The 10237-nt window shown below is 41.6% G+C and overlaps 1 non-coding gene across 1 annotated transcript; it reads left to right on the forward strand.

Moving 5' to 3' along the window:
* The first annotated feature begins 8106 nt into the window (after positions 1-8106).
* LOC141650358 (small nucleolar RNA R71) lies at positions 8107-8213 on the forward strand. The gene has a single exon (XR_012546397.1). It is a non-coding gene; the product is annotated as a small nucleolar RNA R71 (small nucleolar RNA).
* The last annotated feature ends 2024 nt before the right edge of the window (positions 8214-10237 follow it).

Consider the following 10237-nt stretch of genomic DNA (forward strand, 5'->3'; position numbering starts at 1 on the left):
GCGAGGCCGCTCAAGGGGTCTGAGCCAAGGACCTGTCATCGGGAATATTTTAGAGTCTGTCGACTATCGGGGAGGGTCGTTTAAAGTCCATTAGACTTTGTGAAGAAGCTCGCCAGCCATAAGAATAAATCATACCCGGAGATTCTGCTTGTCTCTGTCCTCAAGCAAACTCTATTTTTGAGAAGTACGTGGGCTATGAGCGGCAACGAACTATCGCTGGGGAACATATTGATGACTCTGTTAGGGTTGAATCATACGTTGGGGACATATTGATAACTGTCGGGGTCGAATCATACGTTGGGTCGACAACGGCACGCCCTTGGCACCGCTGGGGATAATGAGGGTATTGACAACGGTGCATCCTTAGCACCGCTGGCGAAAAATAAAGGTGTTTGCTCGACAACAACGCGTCCTTAGCACTGCTGAGGAGAAAATCTACTCGGGTTATCGCAAGTGAAATTCGGATGAAGAGGAGAAGCCAATGAACCGTACTTAATGATGACGAACTCTCTCGGGAAATAAAATGTCGTGGCTGTTTGTAGTCTGTTGAAAAAAATGGTGATCCGGACGAAGTAAACGCTAAAACGGAGTCATATGCTGAGGAAGAGGCGCATGCATCCTGGGTCCACAAATAACGAACTTATAACGAATTTCAACGAATTTTGAGGAAGCATGTTGAGGAAAAGGCGTAGCAAAAGCTGCGACCTTTGGAAGAGGCGCAGCTAGTGCTGCGTCCTTTCCCGAGCTCGTCCTGTCTGGGTAAAACCCGACTTAAGGTTGTGTTTTATTTTCATTTCAGAACACAAACACTTTATTTATTCAACAAAACTCAAACAAATTCCGTCAAAAACTTGATCAAATCTCGCCATAAGTCATGACTAATCAAGGTATGTGTCTTGTACTTCTTTAATTCGCATTTGAGCTTGATTTTAGGTCGAAATTTAGGGTTTTTTTACCCTTATATTTCAAAAATTTGGGGCTTTTGTCTCAAAAGGATTTGTCTTATGAATTTGACATTAGAAATGGGTAATTGGCCATGTTAGGAACACAACCATATATCCCTTTCGTATTTTCGTCGTAGCCTATTTTTGAACACAACCAAGTATTAAGGATTTGAGGGCGAAATGTGACGGTTTCTCTACTAAACCATAAAACCCTTTTAAAATGGCCTATACTAGCCTATTTTTGATGAAACTTGGAGTTTGGGAACCCTTGAGTAATGGGTAAACTTGCTATAATGTCGGTTTTTTGATTTGTGTCAGCTTCTTCGGGACACTTTTATATGGCATAATTGACATTGTAGCGAAATGCTGCCGAATTTTCGACTCAAACCCGCAACTAGGCTCGAACTTAGACTCTTCTTGACCCGTCCTATGACATGAGTGGTTGGACTTTGGAAAGCGTGGCCAAAGATGGTCAGAAATACCGCTTTTAAGCGCTTGAAACGTTTGAAAATGATTGAAAATACGCTTCTGATATTGCTTTATTTACTTTGATTACATAGGATATTCCTTCTACGTCGGGGAGAGACTTCATGGAGACCGACATTGATCTTGAGCCTTCTACCGTCCAGGAGATGGAGGAGGACTTAGACGAGGAGGAGGAGGCCCCACGGAGGGCTAACTTGGGACGAGGCGGCCACCAGCTCACAGGAGCGCCTGAGTGGGCCGAGAAATGGGATGGTAGGCATCTCATCTGGGCAGCGGAGAGCCACTTGTCGTACAGGATGGCAAGGAGTATGCTGAGCCTTCCACTTGTCATTTCTTTTATTCATTTATTGCATATATCCTTGTTTGCTTACTTGCGCGCTTTTCTATGCTTAAGAAAGCTTTTCTTTTGAATTGACACAGGAGGCTGGGAACATGAGGTCCTTTTTCCGGCTACACGACGATGATGGATGCCTTCGGGAAGCTGACGGAGGAGGAGCGGGCCATTATCGATCAGGGAGCTTTCGGCGCCTTGGTGCAAGGTGATACCCGTCGTTGTGAGTACCAAAAATAAGATTTATAAAACCTATTAAAACTAACAGAAGCTAGTGGTAACAGGGTCGAACCACAGGGAGGCGAATGTAATTAATAATTGTCTAATTTAGTCTAAGGTAACGAATGTGGGGGTTGATTTGATTTGGTCTACAGCTAATAGCAATGAAAATTAAACTAAAGAAATATATTAAATCAAATATAAAGAGGGGTACTAGGATGGTCGGTTCACTATAGTTTCAGCGGCAGCAAACTAAGTCGGCCTAAATCAAACACATGAGGCGGGAAAACAAGAGGTCCTCTCGGTCCACTCTTAACAGATAGCATCTTTCGATCTCGCTATAAGTCCCTAATATCACTAATACTGACTTTCGTCCTGAAAAGTGACTGATAATCTAAACTGTACCTATCTTTCGATCTCAGAATAGTTTAGTCATTTTAATTGGTGGTCTAACAACTGTCCCTATCTCTTGATCTAATGGGTCAGTCATATCCTAAACATTCAACTAGTCGTGTGCACTCGATTCGTCAAATAACTAATTAAAACAATTAAAATGAAGGTAAACCCTCACGTGGTCAGTCGATCGACCAGGTATTGCGGTCGATCGACCAACACGCGATTTCAGTCCAAGTTAATTCTACGCCGCCTAATCTATAGTTCCCCTACATCCTAGCACAATTAAATTAGCTACTCATACTAGGGATGATAACAACAATAAAATTAACGAAATTAACTACTGAATTCATGATTAAAACAACGGAACAAAAGGCTAGCACAAAACGATAATTATGGTTTCGGGAAACTAACTAACAATTCTATATCTATGAATGCAAATAAAGTAATAAACTGGAATAAGAAGAATACCAAAACCGCAGAAGAATTGTAACAGAATGATTGAAAGCACGAACGAAAATCCAATGCGAAATAGTATCCCGAACCCTAATTATTTAATAAACTAGAACTGAATGTAAAACTTGATAAAAACTAGATAAAAACTTGATTATTGTCTCTGTCAACTAGGTTACGTTATATAGAAAATATACGTAACATAATTCCTAAACCTAATAGGGCTTTGGGCTTTGGAAAACTCGTTCTATATCTTCACGTCTAAGTAGCGGCTTGGTCGATCGACTGAGGTAACCGGTCGATCGACTGCTCTTCAGTGTACAGTGGCTTCTGTAGTCGTGGTTTGGTCGATCGACTAAGGGGGCAGTCGATCGACTGCTTTAGCTGGCAATCCACTTTTAAGTTCTCGTGGATTTGTCTTTTGGGCCTCGAAATGCGCACTAAGCTCGTTCCTTAAGTAAGTAACTTCATGTCAAATGCTATGCAAGATACTCGGGGACGAATTTAGCTCAATTTCAGCTGAATTCTCCACATTTCTGCAATAATGTACAAAAATACGGAAGTAGACGGAAATAGGGAGAAATGTAGCATAAACTACATGAATGAGGTCCGAAATGCGTGTAAAATAGGGTGTAAAACATCATATAAATGACACGCATCAAACTTCCCCAAACCAAACCCTTGCTTGTCCCCAAGCAAGAACTAGACTCGATCTAATGACCTAATGGAACGAGTTTAATCTCAGAGCGAATTGCAAACTGTAAAGCCTAAACCATTTTAATGCAATAACTAACAATTAATTAGTAATGTGAATCATGCAAACGAGTTATGTAGTCGTTAAAAACTGCCGAACCGTCAACCATAGAGACTTATCAAATTGGACTCTCACGGGTCGCTCATATCACACATAAGCACAGGTGAATATAGAAGAGGATAGAAAGAATTCATATTGTAATGACTCTCACCTAACTACGACCTATAAGAACATGCCTGCAATCTAATATGAAAGTAATCTCTATGACCGTACATATGCATTCCAACCGACAAATGACCATGACACATGCCGAGGTATATATATATGGAAATGTGAGGTATGGGTAAGAAGAGGCAAAACATTTATGGAAAAGTAGAGGTACAGGTGATCAAACTAGTACCAAAACGGAACCATGTGACAATATCCAACTTCTTGCTCAAAATCAATCGAAACGGTGCTAAAGCAAGCAGAAAACTCACAATCTCCAGTATAAAAGCAATCAACCAACTCCCCATAAGATACTGATGTAACATGGAAGCAAAAATCGCCATAAGATAAAGGCTTGAATTATGCGAATTGATTTTCTTTCGGACCCCAGTCGATCGACCAGATGTGGCAGTCGATCGACTGCTTTGAACAGTACAGAACTCTTTTTTTTTTCTTTTTCGAATCATTTTTTCTTCCTTCCTTTTTTCTTTCTTTCTTTCAACTTTCCTTTTCCCTCCTTCATTCTTTTTATCCAACTAAATCTCAATAAGAGCATATGCCACCAAAAAACGAAGTAACAATCCCAAAAACTAAACTACTAGCTTGACAAAGGCAGGCTAAGTATAGGGTGTAGTAATGGGACAAAAAGGCTGTTTTTGGCAGTGACGCTTATGGGTAAAATGAGAAAAGGGAAACCTCTACCACATGTGTCAACAAACCACAAACCGAATGCATACAGGTATTAAGCAGATTAAGTTCATATTTATGCACATTTATGTAACATGTCTCATAAGGAGTACTACTCACATCCTAGATAGACTGGTCATGAATGTCACCAGTTATAAGCTCTAAACCTCAGAAATATGATGTAGTTTGCCAAAAATCTAAGTCAAGTCTCAAGTTCAGCAAATAATTAACGAAAACTCGTAGATATGCATATACGATTCTACTAATAACATGTCAATTAGCAAGGCTTAGGCATAAACGGATGCAAATGCAATGTCATCATGGAAATACTACCGTTCTGACCCGACCTATATGCTAAAATAAACGTGCAATTTTTTGAAATTTTTGAAATTTTTCAATTTTTTTTTTTGAATTTTGTATATATAAGAAATGAAAAAAAAAACGATGCAAAAACAAAAATGTAAACGTGAATGCAAGCAAATGAAATGCGACGCAAAACCCTTCCCCAAACCAAATCGCACAATGTCCCCATTGTGCAAAATCATGTAATGAAAGAAAAGAGAAACGGGAATTTGCGAGAAAATAAACAAATACGACATGAAGTGGAAATCGGGAACTCACAAGACTTTAAGCGCAGAAAAAGGAAACCTCCCCAAACCAGCGTGGGCTAGGAGGTTTCAGTAGCCAGCAGTGCTACTAATAAGTACCTGAGAGACAAACAATACCACGCATAAAACCGAGAAAGCAATAAAGAAGCGATATTTTGTGCATAATTGAGAAAAATAGAAGAAATAAATAATATGACGGAAGATAAAGTGGAGTAGAAAACTCCCTTAATTCCGCAAATCGACCAAACACAGCAGGGGAGAGGTCGTGAAAAGGTACAGCAGTGCAGGGCGGTTGATCGACCACATAGCTTAGTCGATCGACCAAGGTGAACAGGAACAGTAGCTCCTGGAAACTGCAGACCAGTCGATCGACCATACAGACCAGTCGATCGACTGGAAATACTGTTGTAACTTCAGATTTCTTCGTATTTGCTCAATTACTTGAGTTAATGAGGTCTAAAAAGCTGCAAATACACAATAATACGCGCCCAAAATTGCGCAAAACCCAAAGTAAAGTCTAAAGCACTTAAAAATCCTAACCAACAAAATAATTAAAGGCGAGGTCTCGCGCACACAAAAGCAATAAAAAGAGAGTCTAACAAAAGCAAATAAAAGAAAGTTTTTGATAAAGCATTTGATCAACTAATAGTTGATCAAGAACGGCCACGGTATGGCCCACTTGGTCGGCTTCTGGCTACAAGAGGTAGCCTCAACGGTGCTCATCTTCTTAGCTGCACTCTTCTTAGCTTCAACATCCGCCGAACTCAACCGGTCAAAAACTTCTATATCTCCCCAGTCAATGATCTCTTCGGACTCGTTAGAATCCAAATCGGACTCTCTCACTTTGACCGGCTCGTCATCAACTTCCTCATCAGTGCCATAGCTAAGGCAACCAAGACCGCCTCGTGAAATGATTGGCTCCTTTATAGCTGGAGCAACTTGCGGCTCTTCCTTCCCCAAACCAGCTCCTGCAATATGTAAAACAACAGATTCGTCCTCCTTTTTGCTCCCAGCCTGGGGCGGAGGTGTCACAACAGGAGTAGAAATGGAGACAGGCATATCAGGAAGTATAAAATAAGATTTCTTTTCAGAAACCGTATTGCAAGTGACAGGCCACATGGGGTCTTTCTTCCTAGCTGTATGGGCAAAGACAATGGAATGCTTCCCCACTTTGAAGGTCAAGGTACCTGAACCGACATCAATAACTGCACCAGCAGTGTGCAGAAATGGCCTACCTAGTATGATAGGTATGTGTGCATCTTCGGGCATATCTAGTACCACGAAGTCAACAGGGAAGAAGAACTTCCCTATTTGCACAGGGATGTCCTCTAAGACTCCTATTGGCTGGACCGCAGAGCGATCAGCCATCTGTACTGTCATATCGGTGACTGCAAACCTATTCAACTTCAGCTTCCTAGCTAGACTCAAGGGCATTACACTAATACTAGCTCCTAGGTCACATAATGCCTTCTCAATTGAGAAGGTACCTATATTGCAAGGAACAGAAAAACTACCCGGGTCTTCTAGCTTAAGGGGTGCAGTATGAGACAAATAAGAGCATGTCTCCTCAGTTAATGCGACAGTATGCACAGTTTCAAGTGACGTTTTCTTAGACAAGAGTTGTTTCATGAATTTAGTGTAAGCAGGCACTTGATTGACTAACTCAAGGAAAGGAACTTGTACATTCAAGCTACGAATAACTTTTTCAAATTTATTGAAAGATACCTGTTCCTTCGTCGGCACTAGTCTCTCCGGATATGGGGCTGTAAGAAGTAGCTTAGCCCTCTCCTCTAAATCTCTCATGCCGGCATCCGTGGACTTAGGCTGAAAGTCCACCACCTTCTCCTTGTTGAAGCTTGACCCCTCTTCAGACCGTCTCAAATGTGAACCATTGATCGACATTGGGTCATACTTCGGAACTGGGACTGACCCATCAGCACTCGGGTCTTGCCCCAATATTTTCGGGACTGTCGTACCCCGAAACAAGTGATCCCTCAAGTTATTGGGCATCAGAGGATGAAAAGGTTCACTATCAGCAACGATCTCAGTCGATCGACCATGTTGCTCAGTCGATCGATTGAGTTCTACAGTTCCAGAGGCTGTTTCTTTGTGCACATCAGTCGGTCGACCGGATATGTCAGTCGATCGACTGATATACCTGGTAGACGCCTTTTTCTTTCCTTTGCTCGTTCCAGCTTTGTTTTGACTCGGTTCCAGCTTATCTTTTTCTGCATTGTCCTCGACCATGACAGGCCCCTCCAGGGTGGACCCACTCCTCAAAGTGATGGCATTAAGGGTCTCCTTATGGTCAGTTTGGGCCGGTAAGTGTCCCGGAGCTCGAGTGGTATTTTTGCTAGCCAATTGAGCAATTTGGCTCTCTAGCAGTTTAATTCCGGCTCTCTAGCTTGGGACTCCTTTTGCAGCATATTCTTCAACTCAGCGAAGTCGGAATTTTGAGATTGTTGCTGCTGCGGCACATAGAGAGGTTTTTGGTACTGTTGTTGCTTATGAGGAGGCACATAAGTCTGCTGCTGCTGCTGCTGCTGTGGAGGTTGAGTCGGATTCAGGACATTTTGGCTACTCCACCTCAAGTTTGGGTGGACATTCGGCTCATAATACGTGTTTGTCTGCCTGTAATGTTGAAAGGCAGCACAAGACTCAAAGGGACTAGGACAATTTTCTGAAACATGTCCCTCGGCTCCACATCTTCTACGAGGAAAGGACCGTCGAAACAAAGCATTCACATGATAAATCCCTCCTTTTGAAGCTCCTCCCAACTCGTATTTGTCAAACCTCGCCGTGAGAGCCTCTAATGCAGCTATAGAAGGGGATTCAAAGACTCCTCCTCCGATTGCCTCTCGAATTCCCATATTGACTTTATGGGTGGCTAAGTCATCAATGATCTTCCACCCCTTAGTCTCTCCCATATTCTCAACAAATCGGCCATTGGTCAAAAGATCCAAAATAGCCCTCTGATCGTCATACAACCCGTTATAGAACTGATTGCAAAGACTCCATTTTTCGAACCCATGGTGCGGTATGGTTCGCACCAGCTTCTTGAAACGGACCCATGCTTCATGAAAGTTCTCATCAGGTCCCTGTTTAAAGCTCGTTATCTGTGCTCTAATGGCATTCGTCTTCGAGGCAGAGAAGTATTTCTTGTAGAATGCTAAGGCCAAAGAATTTCAGTCGGTGATCCCATGAGCGGCTCGATCCAGATCTCTGTACCACTCCCTTGCAGCATCGCGGAGTGAGAATATAAACATAGTCTCCTTTATCTGGTCCTGGGTCACACCGGTCGGCGGGGGTATAGAGCAGGAATAATCAATAAATATCTCCATATGCTTAGCTGCAACTTCATTTTCAGCTTCCCCGAACTGGTTTCTCTCAACCAAGTTGATATAGGAAGGCTTCGGTTCGAATTTCCTATCAGCTCCAGGTAATTCGAACCCCTTGTATAGATTTGCAGCTGTCGGCTCAGAATGACTTGCTATAGTTGCTTCTTCAGCCATGACTGGAATTTCTGGAGAAGTGACTGTCTCAGCTGAAGAAGTAGAAGCAGGAGATGTAGGTGGATCTTCTTCGAACAGCTCGTTCTCGTAGTAACTAGACAGAGTACTCAGCTCTTCCTCTTTCGGCAATATCCTAGATGATCGTCTCAACTCACGCAAGGATTTCTCAATCTCAGGATTGAATGGTAATAGTTCACCACCCTGTGACTTGCGCATAAGAAGAAACTACAAAAAGAATATAAGAAAAGTTTAAGGAACGGATGTCCCTTAAACTAAGAAAGACTAAATAAAAACCAATAAAAATTAGAACAATTGCCTCCCCGGCAACGGCGCCAAAATTTGATACCCGTCGTTGTGAGTACCAAAAATAAGATTTATAAAACCTATTAAAACTAACAGAAGCTATAAGTCCCTAATATCACTAATACTGACTTTCGTCCTGAAAAGTGACTGATAATCTAAACTGTACCTATCTTTCGATCTCAGCATAGTTTAGTCATTTTAATTGGTGGTCTAACAACTCTCCCTATCTCTCGATCTAATGGCTCAGTCATATCCTAAACATTCAACAAGTCGTGTGCACTCGATTCGTCAAATAAATAATTAAAACAATTAAAACGAAGGTAAACCCTCACGTGGTCAATCGATCGACCAGGTATGGTGGTCGATCGACCAACACGAGATTTCAGTCCAAGTTAATTCTACGCCGCCTAATCTATAGTTCCCCTACATCCTAGCATGATTAAATTAGCTACTCATACTAGGGATGATAACAACAATGAAATTAACGAAATTAACTACTGAATTCATGATTAAAACAACGGAACAAAAGGCTAGCATAAAACGATAATTATGGTTTCGGGAAACTAACTAACAATTCTATATCTATGAATGCAAATAAAGTAATAAACTGGAATAAGAAGAATACCAAAACCGCAGAAGAATTGTAATGGAATGATTGAAAGCACGAACGAAAATCCAATGCGAAATAGTATCCCGAACCCTAATTATTTAATAAACTAGAACTGAATGTAAAACTTGATAAAAACAAGATAAAAACTTGATTATTGTCTCTGTCAACTAGGTTACGTTATATAGAAAATATACGTAACATAATTCCTAAACCTAATATCGCTTTGGGCATTGGAAAACTCATTCTATATCTTCACGTCTAAGTAGCGGCTTGGTCGATCGACTGAGGTAACCGGTCGATCGACTGCTCTTCAGTGTACAGTGGCTTCTGTAGTCGTGGTTTGGTCGATCGACTAAGGGGGCCATTCGATCGACTGCTTTAGCTGGCAATCCGCTTTTAACTTCTCGTGGATTTGTCTTTTGGGCCTCGAAATGCACACCAAGCTCGTTCCTTAAGTAAGTAACTTCATGTCAAATGCTATGCAAGATACTCGGGGACGGATTTAGCTCAATTTCCGCTGAATTCTCCACATTTCTGCAATAATGTACAAAAATACGGAAGTAGACAGAAATAGGGAGAAATGTAGCATAAACTACATGAATGAGCTCCGAAATGCGTGTAAAATAGGGTGTAAAACATCATATAAATGACACGCATCACGAGGCTGGAGAGAGATCAAGGAAAGGATGATTTGGGCTAACCTTTGCGTGATTCAAGCCTTTCTTGATCA

Source organism: Silene latifolia, chromosome 3 (assembly GCF_048544455.1).
Source record: "Silene latifolia isolate original U9 population chromosome 3, ASM4854445v1, whole genome shotgun sequence".
Lineage (NCBI taxonomy): Eukaryota > Viridiplantae > Streptophyta > Magnoliopsida > Caryophyllales > Caryophyllaceae > Silene > Silene latifolia.